Source organism: Bos javanicus, chromosome 22 (assembly GCF_032452875.1).
Source record: "Bos javanicus breed banteng chromosome 22, ARS-OSU_banteng_1.0, whole genome shotgun sequence".
Lineage (NCBI taxonomy): Eukaryota > Metazoa > Chordata > Mammalia > Artiodactyla > Bovidae > Bos > Bos javanicus.
Window position 1 is genome coordinate 29,160,832 of NC_083889.1, and position 23,093 is coordinate 29,183,924.

The following is a 23,093-nucleotide window of genomic DNA, read 5'->3' on the forward strand; positions in this document are numbered from 1 at the left end:
GGTTACTGATGAAGGGGTGATGGACTGCCACTGAGAGTTTGCTTTCTGTGTTTGAAGGTTCAGGAATAGATCCACTTGGGAGATGAGAAACTTGATACTTCCAGTTCAGTGATTTTTATAAAAATGCCAAGAAAAGAGTCTAAAGGAAAAGTTGGAGCTGTCATTAGTAGTGTTACCAGTGATCTGACTTTTCAGTCTGCATGCTGTCTTTACAATGCTGATTTCAGTAAAAATTACTCGGTTTCCAATAACCTGCCAGGATTGTGGCTACTGCACATACCATTTAAGGACTGAGTCTTGGCCCCAGCTAGTGGGCAGCCCTTAGCTCCTCCATGCCACTAAGACTGTGCACCCTTCTCTGTGAACGCCTGGCTGGTCAGTTTAGCTGGACAGGCACTTGGAAAGCCCAAGTGTCTGGTTTACTGTGGGAAAATCTGGGGGATGGGCTGGAGAGCTATCATCCATGGCATCACAAATGCCAAGTTGTTTGCCAGTTGCAAATTGGAGTGGATAAGATCTTCCTACATGGGGATGAAGCACAGCCATGACCACTCCTGATGTGAAGCTGTGTGATGGACACTGATGAGGGATTCGCAGAAAGGTGACTTCTAGTTGGACCTGCCTCCCACTAAAGCATCCTAAGATAGCTGGACATGTTATTTAAGGCCAGCATCCTTTTTAACTGATGTAGTTGATTATTCTGATTGGGTAATATCCAGCTGGACCAGTTGTTAAATATTTATAGAAATCACCCAGGCCACCGATCTTCTTCAAATCATTGTTTGCCAGCAGCCTCCTGTGTCAGGGTGACACTATGCTAGGGTTAAATTTCTTGATAACTTTGCTTTAAAAAAAAAAAAAAAGACAAGTGGAGGCACAGTTTAACTAACTCTTAATGCCCTCACATTCAGGGTTTTTGAAATGTGTTTGCACTGGAGTTTGTTTAAAATATCAAAAGGAGAAGATCACTAGGAATGAGTAATCAGGGCTACAAAAATAGTAAAAGCTACTATTAACGGAATCTTCTGTCTATTGGGGCTTCCCAGATGGCGCTAGTGGTAAAAACCTGCCTGCCAATGCAGGAGATGCAAGAGACTCGGGTTCAATCCCTAGGTCAGAAAGATCTCCTGGAGGAGGGCATGGCAACCCATTCCTGTATTCTTGCCTAGAGAATCCCATGAACAGAGGAACCTGGTGGGCTACACAGCCCATCGGGTCACAAAGAGTCAGACAGGACTAAGAGTTGGATACAACTGAAGTGACTGAGCACACAAGCACACTGTCTGTTGACAACTTTAGTTATATTACTTCTAATCGTTGTATGAAGTGTTAGGTCTATTTCTTATTTTACTCATGAGGGAAGCCAAGGCTGAGAGAAGCAAAGTAACTTGTAAAAAGTCATTCAGCTAACAAGTGGCAAACCCCATATTTAAATATAGCACCACAGTATTTGGTCTTTACATTGGGGAAATCACATCTAAGCTTAGCTGATGGAATGGACCTCAGTGGGTTTTGCTGCTCAACAGATCATTCCAGTCAGCTTCCTTTTGCAAATGATACTCTGATTTTCCTCTGGGGTACCCTCTTTTCCCCAATTCTCATTCCAGGTGTTGGGGAGGGGCCATGCGCCTTGAGCCTGGCCTGTCAGTGCATGGTATTTCCCTGGCTGCAGTGACTCACTGCAGTGATGCTGCTCTGGTGGTGCTTATTTTCCAGTGTAGGCAGACAGGTAGAAAACAAGTTACAAATACTGAAAATAATTTCAGTTGATAATAAGTGCTTAAGAAGAAAATAAAACAAGGTAATGAGATATAAGAGTAACACAAGGGGCAAAGGCGGTGAGAGCCAAAGAGGCAGCAGGACTTCTTTTAGGTCTCTTTACTCTTCCCCCTGGTTTGAACTTGGAAAAGCAGGGGATCCCACACTGCTGGTACTTTCTTGCCCATCCCTGGAGTCTGAAGTCAATGTAGGAGATGAAAGGAGGAGGGAGAGAGAAATAGGGTCCTGGTGATGTATTTGGGTTCCTGAATCAAATGGAATGGAAATTAAACCTGCCCCCAAATTTCTGCACAAAGCAAACCTACAAATTTCTTTCTCTTCTTTTTTTTTTTTTTGCTTCTTAGGATGGTTTCATCATATTCTGTGTAACTGACACCAGAAAGAATCCTATCTCGTACAGCTGAGTTTAGTCCCATTATTGCCTGGCATACGAGCCTCCTTCACTATGGGAAAATGTAAGTAAATTTAGATATATAAGCAGAATGACCAAATAGATAGATGATAGCTAGGTAGCTGGATAGACTGATGGATATAGAACAGATAAAATTTAGTGTTTGTCCATGCATGGAGAATAGGATCAGAAAGATACATACCCAGCTCTTCACAATTAATACTCTGGGATAAGAAGGTGTTTCACTTTATTATGATCAGCTTTTCCTGGAATATTTGCATTTAAAGATAAGCATATGTGACCTTTTAAGTTTGAAAAAACTATACATCTGGAAAGGTGTGGACACAGAGGTCTGTGGAATAGTCATGGGCTGAGTCCTCATCCACATGTCCAGAGCACACATACTAAGGCATCAAGGGCCTTTACTTAAGCAGCTGCCAAGAAAATGGTACAAAGAAGAATCTCCAGTCTCATCCCCACCCCTACTTCCTTTTCCTGCAGAGCTTCCCAACCTGTCTCATGTGAGGGCAGCTGGAAGATGGTAACACCTGTATTCAGTTCAGTTCAGTTCAGTCACTCGGTCCTGTTTGACTCTTTGTGACCCCATGGACTGCAGCACGCCAGGCTTCCCTGTCCATCACCAACTCCTGGAGCTTGCTCAAACTCATGTCCATCAAGTCGGTGTTGCCATCCAAGCATCTCATCCTCTGTTGTCCCCTGCTCCTCCCCAGCGTCACGGTCTTTTCCAGTGAGTCACTTCTTCACATCAGGTGGCCAAAGTATTGGAGCTTCAGCTTCAGTATCAGTCCTTCCACTGAATATTCGGGCTGATTTCCTTTATGATTGACTGGTTTGATCTCCTTGCAGTCCAACCAGTCTTCTCAAGAGTCTTCTCCAACACCACAGTTCAAAAGCGTCAATTCTTTGGCACTCAGTTTTCTTTATGTTCCAACTCTCACACCCGTACTTGACTACTGGAAAAACCATAGCCTTGACTAGACAGACCTTTGTTGGCAAGTAATGTCTCTGCTTTTTAATACGCTGTCTAGGTTGGTCATAGCTTTTCTTCCAAGGAGCAAGTATCTTTTAATTTCATGGCTGCTGTGACCATCTGCAGTGATTTTGGAGCCCAAGAAAATGAAGTCTGTCACTGTTTCCATTGTTTCCCCATCTATTTGCCATGAAGTGATGGGACCAGATGCCATGATCTTAGTATTTGAATGCTGGATTTTAAGCCAGCTTTTTCACTCTCCTCTTTCACTTTCATCAAGAGGCTCTTTAGTTCCTCTTTGATTTCTGCCATAAGCGTGGTGTCATCTGCATATCTGAGGTTATTGATATTTCTGCCAGCAATCTTGATTCCAACTTGGGCTTCATCCAGCCTGGCGTTTCACATACGTACTCTGCATAAAAGTTAAATAAGCAGGGTGACAATATGCAGCTTTGTTGTACTCCTTTCCCAATTTGGAACCAGTCCATTGTTCCATGTCCGGTTCTAACTGTTCCTTCTTGACCTGCATACAGATTTCTCAGCAGGAAGGTAAGGTGGTCTGGCGTTCCCATCTCTTTAAGATTTCCACAGTTGGTTGTGGTCCACACAATCAAAGGCTTTGGCATAGTCAATAAGGCAGAAGTAGATGTTTTTCTGGAATTCTCTTGCTTTTTCTATGATCCAGTGGATATTGGCAATTTGATCTCTGGTTCCTCTACCTTTTCTAAATCCAGCTTGAACATCTGGAAGTTCTCAGTTCACGTACTGTTGAAGCCTAGCTTGGAGAATTTTCAGCATTACTTTGCTAGCATGTGAGATGAGTGCAATTGTGCGGGAGTTTGAGCATTCTTTGGCATTGTCTTTCTTTGGGATTGGAATGCAAACTGACCGTTTCCAGTCCCGTGGCCACTGCTGAGTTTTCCAAGTTTGCTGGCATATTGAGTGCAGCACTTTCACAGCAGCATCTTTTAGGATTTGAAATAGCTCAACTGGAATTCCATCACCTCCACTAGCTTTGTTCATAGTGATGCTTCCTAAGGCCCACTTGACTTCACATTCCAGGATGTCTGGCTCTAGGTGAGTGATCACACCATTATGGTTATCTGGGCCATGAAGATCTTTTTTGTACAGTTCTTCTGTGTATTCTTGCCACCTCTTCTTAATATCTTCTGCTTCTGTTAGCACCATACTATTTCTGTCCTTTACCGAGCCCATCTTTGTATGAAATGTTTCCTTGGTATCTCTAATTTTCTTGAAGAGATCTCTAGTCTTTCCCATTCTATTGTTTTCTTCTATTTCTTTGCGTTGATCACTTAGGAAGGCTATCTTATCTCTCCTTGCTATTCTTTGGAACTCTGCATTCAGATGGATTTATCTTTCCTTTTCTCCTTTGCCTTTCACTTCTCTTCTTTTCTCAGCTATTTGTAAGGCCTCCTCAGACAACCATTTTGCTTTTTGCATTTCTTTTTCTTGGGGATGGTTTTGATCACCGCCTCCTGTACCATGTTATATACCTCTGTCCATAGTTCTTCAGGCACTCTATCAGATCTACTCCCTTGAATCTATTTGTCAGTTCCATTTATAATCATAAGGGATTTTATTTAGGTCATACCTGAATGGTCTAGTGGTTTTCTCTACTTTCTTCAATTTAAGTCTTAATTTGGCAATAAGGAGTTCACGATCTGAGCCACAGTCAGCTCCTAGTCTTGTTTTTTGCTGACTGTTTAGAGCTTCTCCATCTTCAGCTGCAATGAATATAATGCAATCTGATTTCAGTATTGACCACCTGGTGATGTCCATGTGTAGAGTTGTTTCTTGTGTTGTTGGAAGAGGGTGTTTGTTATGACCAGTGCACTCTTTTAGCAAAACTCTGTTAGCCTTTGCCCTGCTTCATTTGTACTCCAAGGCCAAACTTGCTTGTTACTCCAGGTATCTCTTGACTTCCTACTTTTGCATTCCAGTCCCCTATGATGAAAAGGACATCTCTCTTTTTGGTGTTAGTTCTAGACGGTCTTGTAGGTCATCATAGAACCATTCAACTTCAGATTCTTCAGCATTAGTGGTTGAGGCATAGTCTTGGATTACTGTGATATTGAATGGTTTGTCTTGGAAACGAACAGAGATTATTCTGTCATTTTTGAGATTGCACCCAAGTACTGCATTTTGGCTTCCCTGGTGGCTCAGATGATAAAGCATCTGCCTGCAATGCGGGAGACCCGGGTTTGATTCCTGGGTCTGGAAGATCCCCTGGAGAAGGAAATGGCAATCCACTCTAGCACTCTTGCCTGGAAAATCCCGTGGACGGAGGAGCCTGATAGGCTACAGTTCATGGGGTCGCCAAGAGTCGAACATGACTGAGTGACTTCACTTCACTTCACTGCATTTTGGACTCTTGTTGACTATGAGGGCTACTCCCTTTCTTCTAAGGCATTCTTGCCCACAGTAGTAGATATAATGGCTCATAGTTTCATTGAGTTAGACAAGGTTGTGATCAATGTGATCAGTCTGGTTAGTTTTCTGTGATTGTGGTTTTCTTTCTGTCTGCCCTCTGATCATAAGGATAAGAGTCTTGTGGAAGCTCCCTATGGAAGTAGTAGATATAATACCTCTACGGTCACTGAAAAATCAAGGCCACATGAAGCCAGAATGTGTTTCCTGGGCACTCTGTTGTCCCAGAACCTGCCCAGTTGTCCCAAGAACTGGTGAGACCAGTTTCTTTACTTGGAAACTATACACTGAGCAAGAGCTCAGTTGGTTATAAGACAGAAGCCCTTTTCATTGAAAACTCATAATTCCTAAGTTCTTCTCCTTCATGCTAATGGAAGTATATTTCTCTTGAAGTTCTGAAACTTGGCTAGTATTATTACAGGTATTTATTTTTATTTTAAAATATTCTAAGCACTCAATAATACTGTTATCACGCCTGGAATTTGCTTGCAGTCTAGTAGATGCCTTTTTAGAAGACAACTGTGGCAGTCATTTTGGGATTGCCTTTCTCTTGGATAGTTCTGTTAGATCATGAATCATTCCTGAATCGTTGTTGTTGTTCAGTCACTCAGCCCTGTCCAACTCTTTGTGATGCCATGGACTGCATCATGCCAGGCTTCCCTGTCCTTCACTAACTTCGAGAGTTTGCTCAAAGACATAACCATTGAGTCGATGATGCCATCCAAGAATCTCATCTTCTGTCACCCCCATCTCTTCCTGCCCTAAATCTTGCCCAGTGTCAGGGTCTTTTCCAACGAGTCAGCTCTTTGCATCAGATGACCAAAGTATTGGAGCTTCAGCATCAGTCCTTCCAATGAATATTCAGGATTGATTTCCTTAGAATTGGTTGGTTTGATCTCCTTGTGATCCGAGACACTCTCAAGAGTCTTCTCCAGCACCACAGTTGAAAAGCAGCAATTCTTCGGCACTCAGCCTTCTTTATGGTCCAACTCTCACATCCATACATGACTACTGGAAAAACCATAGCTTTGACTATACAGACCTTTGTCAGCAAAGTGATGTCTCTGGTTTTTAATATCATATTCCTAGGTTAATGCTGTTTCTTTCAATTCAAGGTCCCATGCAGATTCCAGCTTTGCTGTTGTTTAAAGTACGTAACAAAATTTTATGGCAGTCTTGTCAGAAAACAAAGATTCTATACTAGAATCAGTCTCCATCACTTCTTCTGACTTAGGGGAGCAAAATTACTTCTAGGTAGCAGATTACACTTGGACCCAAAGAAATTATGTGCTAAAGCCTTCCAAAACTATAGCTACTAAAATATTTCTCTTGCAATTTTTTTATTTCATCCCTGTGACCAGAGAAAATGAAAAGACAAACTCCAACCTAGGGAAGGTTGAATAATCACAAACTCCAACTTTAAGGAATCTGAATTAATGAGATTTCCTGGGATTTTTCCAGCTAAGAGAGAACTACCACCTTCCTCCCAAGAGACTGTGGTGCTTATAACTTTACTTACAGACATACAATATCATTCCCTAGAGAAGGAATTATGGTCAGACTTTAATTTGGATCAAGAGATAAAATTAGAAAATCTCTCATGGGAAATGTCATTATTTACAAATGTACATAATTAAAGAAAGTGGGTATATACAGAAGAAAGACATTACTGTCTGTAGACCAAAGGCTTAAACATAAGTAGAACTCCCTGGGATCTCACCAGGTGCATGTCCCAAACACATTAATTTAAAGTCTACAACTTGGAAAAAATAGCTTGAGGGATATCCACCAAACTGTCATCTAGGATTTTCTCTGTGGATTGGTAAGAGACATGGTTATTGAGGGATAAGTTTAACTTGATATAAAAGATTGCTGTGATGTTTGGTTCTTTAAATTATAACTGTGATGGATATTGGTTAGGCTTCTTGGCCACCCAGAAACTAGAATGCCTATGAAATTTCCCGAGTCTGAATATGTCTAAACTAGAAACTCATTTTACAAGCCTCCCTTAGGCTTGTAACTTAGAAGGCTGATGTACCTTGTAGGTGTGTTAGAGCTCTCTGGAGAAACAGGATTAATAGGATGGGGTGAGAAGAGAGAGAAAATGAGAGGGAGAGAGAGGAGGAGAGATTTATCTTTAGGAATTGATTCCTGTACTTATGAAGCCCCAGGGAGGAGGTAATCTGTGGTTCAAATCTGAAGACAACCTGCCGGCAGAAACCCTTCATGCTTGGGGGGGGTGTCAGTGTTTGTTCTGTTGAGGTCTTCAGCTGATTGGATGAGGCCTACCCACGCTTTGGAAGACAGTTGGGCTTTAATCAAACTTCACTTAGCTGAATTTATTCTTATCCAAAAACATAGTCACAGAAACACCCCAAATAATGGTTGACCGAATATCTGGGCACTGTGGCCCAGCCAAGTTGACATGTAAAATTAACCATCAAAACAGGGCATGGGCATATGACCTAATCCTTACTCAAGGCTTTGGTTTGGAAGTAAGTACCATGTGGAATCCATTCTTCAAGAGGGGTGGTGGTGGAGGCATCTAGCTACAGAGGCAAAGCAGCAGCAATAGCAAGCAGCAGAGGGATCCCTACTAGAGGGGTCTTGTTTTTGTCAAGACCACTTTAGCTCGGTAACTCAGTGAACGACCCAGTTCCTTTAATACTTCATCCTCTGTTTAAACTAACTAGGGTAGAGTCTCTTGTTGACACCTGAGAAACTTGAAATTCAATAACTGTTTTATATTATTTATCACTGCATAAAAAACTACCCACAATTTAGTAGCTTAAGCAAGAATTAAACATCTTATTATTTCTCACATTTTCTGTAGGTAGCTTAGTTTGCTGTTCTGGTCCAAGGTCTCTCACGAGATTGAAGTCGCATTCTTAACCAAGGGGCTGGGGCTGAAGAACCCACTTTGAAGATCACTTATTCACATGGTTGCTGCCTACCAAGCTGTAAACTTCTGCCACTTATCCTAAGTAAGACTGGGTCACTTTTCTCTCAAGATGGCAGATTGGGGTCAGACTGGGCTCTTGTGTGTGTCAATGGATCCTATGCTTCAAAACTAGCTATGATGGTTCTTTTCAATTCTTGTTAGCCTTTATACTTTAGAAAGTCTCTAGCTGCAGCCTATAGCAACTACTTTGTGAGTTATTCAATCATGTTCATAGATTTAGTAGCACAAATAATTGTACAATCTATATTTTATTGGTTCCTCAAGATAGCACAACATCCATTTATTCCATAAAAACTTGCTGAACTCCTACTGGGTGCCAACACTGGCCTAGACGCTGAAACATTGGATTTGAATGTCCTCAGCACTGTGGAAAGAGAGCAAGTGCCGTTGTTGCAGTAGAAACACAGTTACAGCAAAACTTAAACCCTCTTCTACTTGGGAAAAAAGCCAGGAGTCTGTCTCCAAGGAGTCCCATGGGTGACTTGGGAATTCACCCAGGCTCTGGCCATGAGCTTTGCAGGCAGCACACCAGGAGCAGTTCTATGCCCCAGGGAAAACCTGCTAACCACCCTCATGACTCTTGTATAAAACCAGAAGGTCAGTTTATGAGTTTTCAAGGAAATTCTGAATATCACAGGGACCAGAACACTCATATTTGCTTGTCCCACCCAACCTCCCTCCTACCTCCTCTTCTCCATTTTCCTAGCCTCTCCTCTTCCCTTCCTTCTATTTCTGCTCTGACAAATACCTCATGAGCATGTTCTAGGAGCCAGGCATGAGGGTAAGAGCCAGAGAAACAATGGTATGAAACCTGCAGAGTTCCTGTCCTCAAGTCTAGGGGGTGGGCGGAAACCTTAACTTCAATATTTGCAGAGATAAACAGCCCCTTTTTGTTTCATGGAGCCCTCTGAGGCTCTGATGACCACAAAGATCCCTGTCCTCGGTGCAATGTGCATTCTCACACACCCACAGCATCTTGCACACAGTTTCGGGGAATCTCAGTCACCTTGAAACCCAACCAGTGACCTGGGGTGCAGAATCTCCCTCTCTGTAGACAGAACTACATGAGAATCAGCCAAGTCATACCCAGAAGGCTGCTTTGAGATCATGGAGTTGCAGCAAGGCTTTTTTGGCCATACCATGTGGCATGTGGAATCTTAGTTCCCTGACCAGGGATTGAACCCATGCTGCCTGCAGTGGAAGCTTGCAGTCTTAACCCCTGGACCACCAAGGAAGCCCTTGTCTCTCTTTAGATAGGCCATTACCTTGATTTAGTGAGAGCCACATTGATCTGGTCTTGAGATAGGTGATACAGTTGACTTTGCACATCCTAGCTCTGAACCACCATGAATAGATTAAAAGCTTAACTTCAGCAGAGAGCAGCATATTCTTTGCAAGTTCTTAGAAGGCATCCTGGTCTGGGCCCCAGCAGCTGTCAGCTGGCTTTTCCAAGAGTATCCAGAAAACAGTGAATTTTTCAAAATTCACTCATCAAAAACTTTTTCAGCCTACCTTTCTCCTTTCCACAATCTAAAGCAGCAGTTGGCAAACTTTTTCTCTAATGGTCCACGCAGTAAATACTTTAGGTCTCTTGCAACTGCTCAACTCTGCCGTTACAATCAAAAAAGTAGCTGCAGGTAATACATATATGAATGAGCATAGCTGTGCTCCTTGTTTACGAAAAACAAGGACTGGCCAGATTTGGCCTGTGGGCTGTAGCAAGCTGCTCTCTGGTCTTGGTTAGGCTCATCCTCCCCACATCTTCTCCCCAGCCGCCTCTTGCTCTCTGTCCTTCAGTGACCTTTTTGAAGGATTCATTACTGTTGCATTTCTGAGGATTTAGAGGATGAAAATCTGTGGAAACAGCAAACGGAAGAAAGCTTTCAACAAGAAAAGATGTCTTCAGCACTCAGTCTTTCTTCCTGGTTTGTACAGTGTAGAGAAGTGGACAGGAAAGAGACGTCATGTAACATGGAAAAATATTAATACTGTTTAATCCAGAAGATTGAAGATGCCAGCAAAGGAGACAGAGTGGTTATGAGCACTTACTTACTTCAGTCAAATAATGATGACGATAACAACACAACACAACACAACACAGATAACACTTATCACATGACACTTGCATTTGCCACATGCCAAATACCCTTTGAAGTATTTTTTTAAATATCGTTAATGCTGGGTTTGCTTTCCAGCTTGTGCTGTGTGACATCAACCTTTTTGATTCTCTGCTTCTTCATCTGTTAAACCAGGGGTGTGGGGTAACCTGGGAAATGTACTCAGCACAGTACCTGGCTCCACCTACATGCTCAGTAACGGTTAGATCTGATTATTCCAATTTGTGGAGGGGCCAATCTTGGCCTTTGTAGCTCAGATCTTTCCAATGAAGCCAATAGAACCTACAGGAAGAGAGAGTCCAACCTCAGGAAAAAAACTTGGTGACTCAGCACTTCCTAGATACACAAGGTTCTGGGGATGTTGGTAGGAGATTCTAGTTCTGTAGTCAAATGAATCTCAGTTAAGCAAAGTTAAAGAAGTTTCTCAGTGGCCATATTTCTTAGAGCCCAGAATATACTATTGTGGTTTAAATCTCTAAGCAAATATTATCACAAGCAGTTTTTTCCAACTTATTTATCCACCAACAATTTCTGGCCCCCAGGCTAGCTTTGGGGATTAGTTTGTCACAGAAAATCCTATAGGAAATACACTGGGAGTTGTCAGAAATAGATTAAGAGGTAGTGAGCTCCTCATTGAGGGAAGTGTGTGAGCAGAGGCCGGATGCCCACAGGGCTGGGATGTGGGCAGGATCCCAAAGGGACTAAATGAAATGAAAAGCTCCTGGCAGTCCTGGCATCTGGGCTTGTCCTGACTGGCTCTGCGAGCTCTGGAATTTTGAACTTGACTTTGATGACACCAAGAAAGAAGGATGCCGCTGGATGGCTCTGGAAGCCCCAAGTTAAGAGGTCTTGAGGAGCCAAGTCAACAGTCCTGCACTGGGGTCCCCTCAGATCTGGTCAAGGTGTGTAGGAGTCATCAAGGGCAATGAAGTCACATTGTCTGACATGTCATTGACCCTCAGGAAATGGTCCTCTTTGAGATCTGTCCTGGGTGTTCTGAAATATCAATGGTCCAGGGCTCACAGCCCTGACCTGCCTTCCTACTCTGGCTTTGCTGCTTTCCAACTGGGAGGTTCTGGGCCAATCCAGTCCCTATGTATAAAATGAGACTAACAGTTGATTCCTCCTCATCCTTTGATGAGGACCTTCACCAGATAATCCTGGCGCCCCAGCCTGTCTCAGGTGGGACACCATGTGGGCAGGTACAGGTACTCCTTGGGGCACAACACACAGGGCCTTCTGTGATGCTTTGAGCATCTGTCCTGGGGAGGAACCTCAAACCAAGGGCAGCAGGAACAGGGTGATACATACCCCAGAAGCCTTAGTCTTGGGGTGGACAGTTACTGGGAGACACCCACATCCTCCCAGTAGGGCTCCACTGCCCACAAGGTGGAGTGACTTCAACGACTCACCTTACACTGACGTGTCTTACTTCACCTGTCTCATCCTTCCCACTCCCTACTTGTTGTTTCCTGAGATCACCTCCCAAAAATACTTCTGGCATCCACATACTTTTCTGGGTCTCTACTTTGGGGGAACCCAAACTAAGATAAGATTCAGTAAGGTAATAAAACACTGCCTGCAGAATATCTGGCCTAGATCAGCACTAAATAATTAGTAGCTCTGATTACGACTGAAAAAATCAAGTGTGGTCCACCCTCCAGTCTATTACATTACCATAGTGTGTATGTACACTCCCACACATGCACACACCTGTTCTCACACCCATGCATGCATGTCCCTGTGTGTACATCCATGCATACACATACCTACAATTTGGAATACCTGAGCACTCACCAGTGCATGCACATCCACATGCTTACACCAACAATTCTGAAGCTACTTGAAACCTTATCTTCTCATTCCTGCTTCACATATGGTAAGATTTCCCATGTCCATTCAGAGCTGCAGAAGCAACCTGGTTAATCCCCCTTTTTTCCCAACTAATTATGGACACACTAAAGGATATTATGGGCTAAAACTTCTCATGCAAAGAGTTTGCATTACATAAACTTACAATAACAGAAACGGTATGAACCTAACAGAAGCAGAAGATATTAAGAAGAGGTGGCAAGAATACACAGAAGAACTATACAAAAAAGATCTTCACGGCCCAGATAATCATGATGGTGTGATCTTTCACCTAGAGCCAGACTTCCTGGAGTGTGAAGTCAAGTGGGCCTTAGGAAGCATGACTACGAACAAAGCTAGTGGAGGTGATGGAATTCCAGTTGAGCTATTTCAAATCCTAAAAGATGATGCTTTGAAAGTGCGACACTCAATATGCCAGCAAACTTGGAAAACTCAGCAGTGGCCACAGGACTGGAAAAGGTCAATTTTCATTCCAATCCCAAAGAAAGGCAATGCCAAAGAATGCTCAAACTACCACACAATTGCACTCATCTCACAGGCCAGCAAAGTAATGCTCAAAATTCTCAAAGCCAGGCTTCAACAATATGTGAACCGTTAACTTCCAGATGTTCAAGCTGGATTTAGAAAAGGCAGAGGAACCAGAGATCAAATTGCCAACATCCGTTGGATCATTAAAAAAGCAAGAGAGTTCCAGAAAAACATCTACTTCTGCTTTATTGACTATGCCAAAGCCTTTGACTGTGTGGATCACAACAAACTATGGAAAATTCTTAATGAGATGGGAATACCAGACAACCTGACCTGCCTTCTTAGAAATCTGTATGCAGGTCAAGAAGCAACAGTTAAAACTGGACATGAAACAACAGACTGGTTCCAAATCAGGAAAGGAGTATGTCAAGGCTGTATATTGTCTCTCTGCTTGTTTAACTTATATGCAGAATACATCATGAGAAATGCCAGACTGGATGAAGCACAAGCTGGAATCAAGATTGCCAAAAGAAATATCAGTAACCTCAGATATGCAGATGACACCACCTTTATGGAAGAAAGCAAAGAACTAAAGAGCCTCTTGATGAAAGTGGAAGAGGAGAGTGAAAAAGTTGGCTTGAAACTCAGCATTCAGAAAACTAACATCATGGCGTCTGGTCCCATCACTTCATGGCAAATAGATGTGGAAACAGTAAAAACAGTGACAGACTTTATTTTGGGGGGCTCCAGAATCACTGCAGATAGTGACTGCAGCCATGAAATTAAAAGACGCTTGCTCCTTGGGAGAAAAGCTATGACCAACCTAGACAGCTTATTAAAAGGCAGAGACATTACTTTACCAACAAAGGTCTAGTCAAAGCTATGGTTTTTCCAGTAGTCATATATAGATGTGAGAGTAGGACTATAAAGAAAGCTGAGTGCCAAAGAATTGATGTGTTTGAACTGTGGTGTTGGGGAAGACTCTTGAGAGTCCCTTGGACTGCAAGGAGATCCAACCAATCCATCCTAAAGGAAATCAGTCCTGAATATTCATTGAAAGGACTGATGCTGAAGCTGGAACTCCAATACTTTGGCCACCTGATGCGAAAAACTGATTCATTTGAAAAGACCCTGATGCTGGGAAAGATTGAGGGCAGGAGGAGGAGGGGATGACAGAGGATGAGATCGTTGGATGGCATCACTGACTCAATGGACATGAGTTTGAGTAAACTCTGGGAGTTGGTGATGGCCAGGGAGGCCTGGCATGGGGCAGTCCATGGTGTTGCAAAGAGTTGGACATGACAGAGTGACTGAACTGAACTGATTCTCTTTCTCCTTTCCAAACAGGAACCTGTCCTTTTCTGATACCACTCTTTCCTCCCTGCTTGATTTTTGCCACTTGTTAGCAGAAAGGACCAATTCTGAGACTGATTTTGTTGACAGAGGAGCCAGGAACACTGAACATAAGCAAGGAGCAGTATTCAAGACTGGAGATGTTGTGGGTTGAATAGATACTGAGAAATAATGAGGCGAACTTGGATGCTTGTTTAGTGAGCTGCTGTTAGCAGCAGCAGACAAGATGCCCCCTCTGCTCCTTACATCTCCTGTGATGGTAATAAGTTCTGTATCTTCAGCACAATTAGTAGACATTTTCTACTCATGACACTTAAGTGTTCCCAACCCTTTTAATCATCTATCAGGTCTGGGGAGTCTTTGTTAAAAACCCACCATTCATTATCACACTTCTCCATTTCCTGGACTACTGGGGCACTTTCTGGGAAGCTAAGAACATTATGACTCTGTTGGAGACAACCCCCCACCATTTTCCTCTCTGTTCTATCTCCCCTCAAAATCCTGTTATGAAGTGATGCTGTTGGCCATAGCTGCTTAGTGACTATCCTGCCCCTTATCTGCACATCCTCTCCCATGACTTGTGGAACAGTTATAGTTAATGAAGAGAGTTGTCCAGTAATAGAAGGTGACCTACAAATGAATAAAACTTATCCTTTGATCTAGTTCAGAAGATAATGATGACAAAGAATTGCCACGTAGAGTAAAGCAAATAGTTTTGTGATTACAAGGATGCACTGAAACACAATGGAAGGAGCCTGGGCCTCAGAGGTAGGTGTACCTAGTATTGAATCTGGCTGTGATAGTTACCTGCTGTCTGTATCTTGGATAATTTGCTTAACTTCTCTGGATTTCAATTTCTTTATCATTATCAGTTCAGTTCAGTTCATTTCATTTGCTCAGTCGTGTCTGACTCTTTGAGACCCTATGGACTGCAGCATGGCAGGCTTCCCTGTCCAACACCAACTCCTGGTGCTTGCTCAAACTCATGTCCATGAAGTTGGTGATGCCATCCAACCATCTCATCCTCTGTCATCCCCTTCTCCTCCTGCTTTCAATCTTGCCCAGCATTAGGATCTTTTCCATTGAGTCAGTTCTTCACATCAGGTGGCCTAAGTATTGAAGTTTCAGCATCAGCATCAGTCCTTCCAATGAATATTCAGAACTGATTTCCTTTAGGATGGACTGGTTGGATCTCCTTGCAGTCCAGGGGAAACTCTCAAGTCTTCTCCAACACCACAGTTCAAAAGCATCAATTCTTTGGCACTCAGCTTTCTTTACAGCCCAACTCTCACATCCATACATGACTACTAGAAAAACCATAGCTTTGACTAGACAGACCTTTGATGGCAAAGTAATGTCTCTGCTTTTTAATATGCTGTCTAGGTTGGTCATAGCTTTTCTTCCAAGGAGCAAGCATCTTTTAATTTTAAAGTATACTAGGCAGACATTTTCCTTTTTTCTTTTTCTTTTTGCCTGCCCAGAAAAATCCCATTTTCTGGTAATAGCATCTCCTATTGTTTGTGGTTCTAGTGGAGATGCTAATCATAGTACTAGTCATTACCACCACCCCTCATGCCCTCAACAAGGCCCAGGCTTAGGCATAAAGCATGGACATATGAAATAGACAAGATCCTTTCTTAGGATTTTTACATAAATGCTAGAATAGAGACCCTCTCTGTTTCCTTTTCTGAACTAAAATGATGAAAGTCTGGAGGTCTGAGTAGCAATGCCTCCAAATCCTTCTGTCCACCCTCCATTCCCTTCGCCTTCCCTCCTTTTTCCTGCTATGGGAAGAAAATCAAGCCAAAACACACACAAAGGCAGACCTGAAAAGCAGAGAGGGAAGAAGTCCCAACAACATTGTTTCAGTTTCTTTTGAATTCGCCTTTTTAACTATTACTGCTTTTTTATTTTGATTTGGGTTTTATTATTGTTTGAGAAAAAGAGGGGCTTTAAAGTCAGGAGCCAACCTTTATTGTTTTCTAGATGAATGAAATGGAGTCAAGAGAGGCAGTGCCCTTTCTCCAGCCAGCCCCAGCTTCTAAGTCAGGACTGGCACCCAGTTCTCAGAGTCCAAGCGCACGTACATTCATTCTATCAGGCTAGTCAAGTGACTCGTGGGTTCATTGAATGTATAATTCCCAGGTCACTGGATAGTGTGTCCCCAACTTCACTGCCCGCCACATTTTTCTTTTTTTAGTTAATATATTTTTGGCTCCGCTCAGTCTTTGTTGCTGTGTGTGGGCTTTCTTGATTTGCAGTGGATGGTGCCTACTCTTTGTCGCAGTCATGGGCTTCTCATTGCAGTGACTTCTCTTGTTGCAGAGCACAGGCTCTAGGGCACACGGGCTTCAGTACTTGTGACACATGGGCTCAGTTGCTCTTGCAGCATGTAGAATCTTCCCCAACCAGGAATCAAACCCATGTCCCCTGCGTTGGCAGCCAGATTCTTTACCACGACCATCAGGGAAGTCCCCACATTCTACTTATTTTGCCCCCTACCCCTCAACAAGTCAACAGTGTCAGAAATATCACCGTTGTGTTCATTCCTTTCAGGTTTCTTTGTGCTTCTTCTGGGAATGGTAACACAGACAGCTAATGTAAACTATTTGATGAATTGCTTTTAAGACCCTCTTTAATTACAGACAAAGGGCTTCAGGATCTTAGGAGAATGGGTTAAAAAGGGAGATGACATGTGACAATGGTTCCAAAAGAAAAAAAAAATAGTATACAAAAGGAAGTTCATTGCTCCTGAAGGCAGACTGCTTCAATTTTATAATCTTTCTCCTCTTCCTCTATCACCATTGTCCCCTTCTACCTACATGGAGTCAGGGCTGCTGACTTTGTGGTCATTCTCTTACTCTTCTTCTGGCTGTAGATTCCACCTTCTACTTTAGAGACTGACAACGCAACTCACTCTCCCAGCTTGCTTTGAAGCTAAAGCACGGCTAGGTAGATGTGAAGAGAAGTGTGGTGAAGTTGTTTCTGGAAAAGATTTTTCTCTTTAATGAAAGAGAGATGCACAAGAGAAGGTCCCCTTTATTTCTGCCTTTGAATGTGATAATATAAAGATATGATGGCTGGAGCTGCTCCAGCCGTCTTAACAATCAAGAGGACAAGTCTAAAACAAAAGCCAACACACTGAGGATTGTGGCTCAAAAGAAGCCAGGAGGCAGAGTCCTAGATGACAATACTTCACTACAGAAATAACCCTGGGACAGCCCACTCGTTGGATTTCTTGATATGTAAGATAGCAAATAGTCTATCATTTAAAACACATTTAATTTGGTACTTTCTTTCCTCTAGCCAAAAATCATCCCATTATTGTGTCTTAGACTTGTTTCCAAGGAGTTTCCTTGATGGAATATACTCTTGTGTCTAAAATAGTTTTTTTCTTTGATGATGTTCTGTATTTTTTATTATTAGAATTTCTATTTGATTCTTTTTTCAAATCTACTGGGTGAATTGAGAATTTCCTGATCCATGTAGATATCCTCCACCTTGTCTTCTCTTTTCATAAACATATTAAGCATAGTTTATTATCTGTATTATCTAAAGTCTTAGCAGGACTATTTCTGCTGGCGTTGTTTCTGCTTGTTCTTATTTCTGATGCCTTATTTCTTTTTATTCATGGTTATTTTTTATTATATGCCACTCATTGTACCTGAAAAATAATCCATAGGAATAACTTGAGGTCTAGGATAACTGTAACTTCCTCCAGAGAGGATATCATCTATGTACATTTGCCAGGAACCTGGGGACCTTTAAACCAGATTCAGGTTTGAGGTGCCTGTACCACCAAGCACTGAATCATGGCTACAAATTCAGTACACAAGGCCTAGATTACTTCTGGTTCACCTCTTCCCTGAGGGTACAGGGATTTGAGGGTCCCTGTTATTGAGAGGATCTCCAATTAGACTGCCATTTTGATTTCTCCCTCCCTTACTCCACCAACAAAGACCATCAAAACAAAAGTTCAGATGGCTAGAATCAACAATGCCCTTTCTTCAAAAGTGATTTCCATGCTCTGCTTATCTGTTTGGATTCCTGTTTTTCCTTCAATAATGTCTTATTATATAATTAACTAGTAAGTGCCTGTAAGATACTCAGTTTATCCAGCAAGTTTAGTTGTTTCCTGAGAAAGGTTGGTCCTGCCGTTAGTGGAAATGGAAGTGTATCTTCGTCCATTCACCAAGTTCTCCGCTCCTGCCTAAACTGTGTCTTCATAATCCTTACCACTTACTTTTTCCTGTCCATGGGTCTGAAGTCTACTTGCCTGTGCTGGCTGGCTGCCTTGTCCTGTTCTTGATTTTGTTGCCCTCCTGATCTCTAGCCATCATCTGCCTGATTTCTGTGTGCCCTAACCCCAGGCATTTGTTCATCCTCTGACTATTCCTGGGTTGCCTGTGGCAACTGACTTGCATACCACAACAGTTCCAGCTACTCACCCAGCTTTTGAGTGTCCAGCTCAGCTTTGATCCAGGACTTCACAGATATTTGCCAACATCATCCTTTCCCTATGTGCCTCTTGGCTACTCATCTGGCTTTGACTTTTCTGATTAATTCCCCTTCCTTTTCCAGAGCCATTTACTACCTTGGCATCACCTACCCAATTCATGGCACCATCTTGGACTTCTCTTTTTGTTTTATGTAGTTGCATTTGAGGCTGAGTCTGTTTATCTTTTTTGAATAAAGGATCACACTATGGGAACCTCATGAGTGTTTTATAATGATAATTATTTTAAAATTTATAATTAAAATTATAAATTTATTTTAATTAAAATCATTACGTTTATAATTCATAAAATTTAAAATTATCTTAAATTTTAATCATTCTTTAAAATGTAGAAGACCATGAAAATTCCCTGGTGGTCCAGTGGAGAGAATCAGTGCTTTCCCTGATGGGGGCCTGGGTTCAATCCCTGTTTGGGGAACTAAGATCCTACAAGCTGTGAAGCACACTAAAAAAAAAAAAAAAAAGGTAGAAGACCAAAGTTTATGATAAAAAGAAAACTGACAATGACAATAAAGTCAGACCAAATCTTCAATTTGAATTTTGAGAGGCTATATGGCCACTTAAAAGAAATAGGCATTTTAGTATAGTGATGAAAAGCAGGCATATAAATCCAGTGGACCCATGTTTAATCCATTTTCACCCCATTTTAGGTATTTGAATTTGCACAATTCATCCTATTCTTCTTAATCTCTATTTCCTCATCCATAAACTGGTGCTAATATTATCTTCTTCATGAGATTGTTATGGTGAGAAATAGATAAAAGACACACTTGGTACAGTTACCGCAAACAGTAGGTACTCAATTTCAGGGCATTACCTTTATCATGATTAATAATATTAAGTCTTCCCTCCAAATATTTCACCAACTGAGTTGTCATGTGTCTTCTCAACTTCCATCCCATCCTGAAATCTCCCCCATGTGAAGCTTGACTGAGGAACAGTGTGGGGGCAATTGTTCCCAAATGACCCTGGTTAAAACACATGTGTTCCCCTGGATTCATATGTGATCAGATTTGTTTAATGAGGTGACTAGTTAAATTAAGTCCTGCTTGATGAGTTTGGGGTTGCAATATGAGACAAATTATGTTCACTATTGAAAAACATCTTGGTTCCTCATGTCCGAGTCATTTTGCAGATTAGAGGCTTAAGGAAGGCAAAGACAATTAGGCTCCTACACGAGCACTAATGTGTGTGGCCTTAAGCGTTTTTGGTTATAAACATTTGTAGGGTTTTAAGGCTAACTAGGTCAAATCCAACATCCTCATTTGTCAAATGAGGAAACCACGATTCAGAGATATGAAATGACCTGCCCAGGGCCACATGGTCCATTGGTAGTAAATCCAGGACAGAAATCCAGATCTTGGTTCTATAATTAATCAGCCATGTTACATGCTAGGTATAGCAATTTAAAACTATGTCCACAAAATTTTGACATTCCTCCTTTCAAAGATCAGAGTGTAATTCCCTTCCCCTTCTAAATGTAGTGACTCACTTCTAATGAATAGAATGTGAAGAGGTGGTACCATGTGATTTCTCAGGTCATAAAAAGAAGATAGTTTTTCCTGGTCCTCCCTCCCTCTCTTAATCCAGCCACCATGTTTTGAGGACCCTCAATAGGCCTCTAGGGTAGGTCCACTTAGGGGGGAACAGAGAACTCCCAACAACAACTGGTACCAACTTTCCAGCTGTATGAGGGAGCCACTGTGGGAGCTCTGTCTAGTTCCAGTCAAGCTCCAGGTTGCGCCCTGGCTGGCATCTTGACTGCAACCTCATGTAAGAACTTTGGCCAGAACCAGGGAGCTAAACTCCCCTCTGATTCCTGACTCACAGAGACTGTGTGAGAGAATATATGTTTATTGTCATAAACTACTAAGTTTGGAGTAATTGTTAAGTAGTGATAAATAATGAATACACCAAGCTAACTAATATAGATTCAATGCAATCCCTATCAAGCTACCAACAGTATTCTTCACAGAGCTAGAACAAATAATTTCACAATTTGTATGGAAATACAAAAACCCTCGAATAGCCAAAGCGATCTTGAGAAAGAAAAATGGAACTGGAGGAATCAACCTACCTGACTTCAGGCTCTACTACAAAGCCACAGTTATCAAGACAGTATGGTACTGGCACAAAGACAGAAATATAGATCAATGGAACAAAATAGAAAGCCCAGAGATAAATCCACGCACATATGGACACCTTATCTTTGACAAAGGAGGCAAGAATATACAATGGATTAAAGACAATCTCTTTAACAAGTGGTGCTGGGAAATCTGGTCAACCACTTGTAAAAGAATGAAACTAGACCACTTTCTAACACCATACACAAAAATAAACTCAAAATGGATTAAAGGTCTAAATGTAAGACCAGAAACTATAAAACTCCTAGAGGAGAACATAGGCAAAACACTCTCTGACATACATCACAGCAGGATCCTCTATGACCCACCTCCCAGAATATTGGAAATAAAAGCAAAAATAAACAAATGGGACCTAATTAACCTTAAAAGCTTCTGCACATCAAAGGAAACTATTAGCAAGGTGAAAAGGCAGCCTTCAGAATGGGAGAAAATAATAGCAAATGAAGCAACTGACAAACAACTAATCTCAAAAATATACAAGCAACTCCTACAGCTCAACTCCAGAAAAATAAATGACCCAATTAAAAAATGGGCCAAAGAACTAAATAGACATTTCTCCAAAGAAGACATACAGATGGCTAACAAACACATGAAAAGATGCTCAACATCACTCATTATCAGAGAAATGCAAATCAAAACCACTATGAGGTACCATTTCACACCAGTCAGAATGGCTGCGATCCAAAAGTCTACAAATAATAAATGCTGGAGAGGGTGTGGAGAAAAGGGAACCCTCTTACACTGTTGGTGGGAATGCAAACTAGTACAGCCACTATGGAGAACAGTGTGGAGATTCCTTAAAAAACTGTAAATAGAACTGCCTAATGATCCAGCAATCCCACTGCTGGGCATACACACTGAGGAAACCAGAAGAGAAAGAGACACGTGTACCCCAATGTTCATCGCAGCACTGTTTATAATAGCCAGGACATGGAAGCAACCTAGATGTCCATCAGCAGATGAATGGATAAGAAAGCTTTGGTACATATACACAATGGAGTATTACTCAGCCATTAAAAAGAATACATTTGAATCAGTTTTAATGAGGTGGATGAAACTGGAGCCTATTATACAGAGTGAAGTAAGCCAGAAGGAAAAACACCAATACAGTATACTAACGCATATATATGGAATTTAGAAAGATGGTAACAATAACCCTGTGTATGAGACAGCAAAAGAGACACTGATGTATAGAACAGTCTTATGGACTCTGTGGGAGAGGGAGAGGGTGGGAAGATTTGGGAGAATGACATTGAAACATGTAAAATATCATGTATGAAACGAGATGCCAGTCCAGGTTCGATGCACGATACTGGATGCTTGGGGCTAGTGCACTGGGACGACCCAGAAGGATGGTATGGGGAGGGAGGAGGGAGGAGGGTCTAGGATGGGGAACACATGTATACCTGTGGTGGATTCATTTTGATGTTTGGCAAAACTAATACAATTATATAAAGTTTAAAAATAAAATAAAATTAAAAAAAAAAAAGGGGGAAATCAAAAATTTCTAGGAACAAATGACAATGAAAACTTAACAACTCAAAACCTATGGGATACAGCAAAAGCAGTTCTAAGAGGGAAGTTTATAGCAATACAATCCTATCTTAAGAAACAAGAAAAACATCGAAAAGACAACCTAACTTACACCTAAAACAACTGGAAAAAGAAGAACGAAAAATCCCAAAATTAGTAGAAGGAAAGAAATCGTAAATATCAGAGCAGAAATAAGTGAAAAAGAAATGAAAGAAACAATAGTAAAGATTAATAAAACTAAAAGGTGGTTCTTTGAGAAGATAAACAAAATTGACAAACCTTTAGCCAGAATCATAAAGAAAAAAAGGGAGAAGAATCAAATCAACAAAATTAGAAATGAAAAAGGAGAGGTTACAACAGACAGAAATACAAATGCAGAAATACAAAGGATTATAAAAAAAAAAAAAAAGAACTTTGGCCAGAACCAGGGAGCTAAACTCCCCTCTGATTCCTGACTCACAGAGACTGTGTGAGAGAATATATGTTTATTGTCATAAACTACTAAGTTTGGAGTAATTG

General features: G+C 41.6%; 1 long non-coding RNA gene across 2 annotated transcripts in view; it reads left to right on the forward strand.

Moving 5' to 3' along the window:
- LOC133235209 (uncharacterized) overlaps nt 1–23,093 on the forward strand; it is a 75,525-nt gene that overhangs the window by 24,798 nt on the left and 27,634 nt on the right. For both annotated transcript variants that reach the window (XR_009732478.1, XR_009732477.1), the window contains exons 2-3: nt 2,124–2,234; nt 8,443–8,593. This is a non-coding gene — a long non-coding RNA (uncharacterized LOC133235209). The remainder of the gene's footprint in view (nt 1–2,123; nt 2,235–8,442; nt 8,594–23,093) is intronic.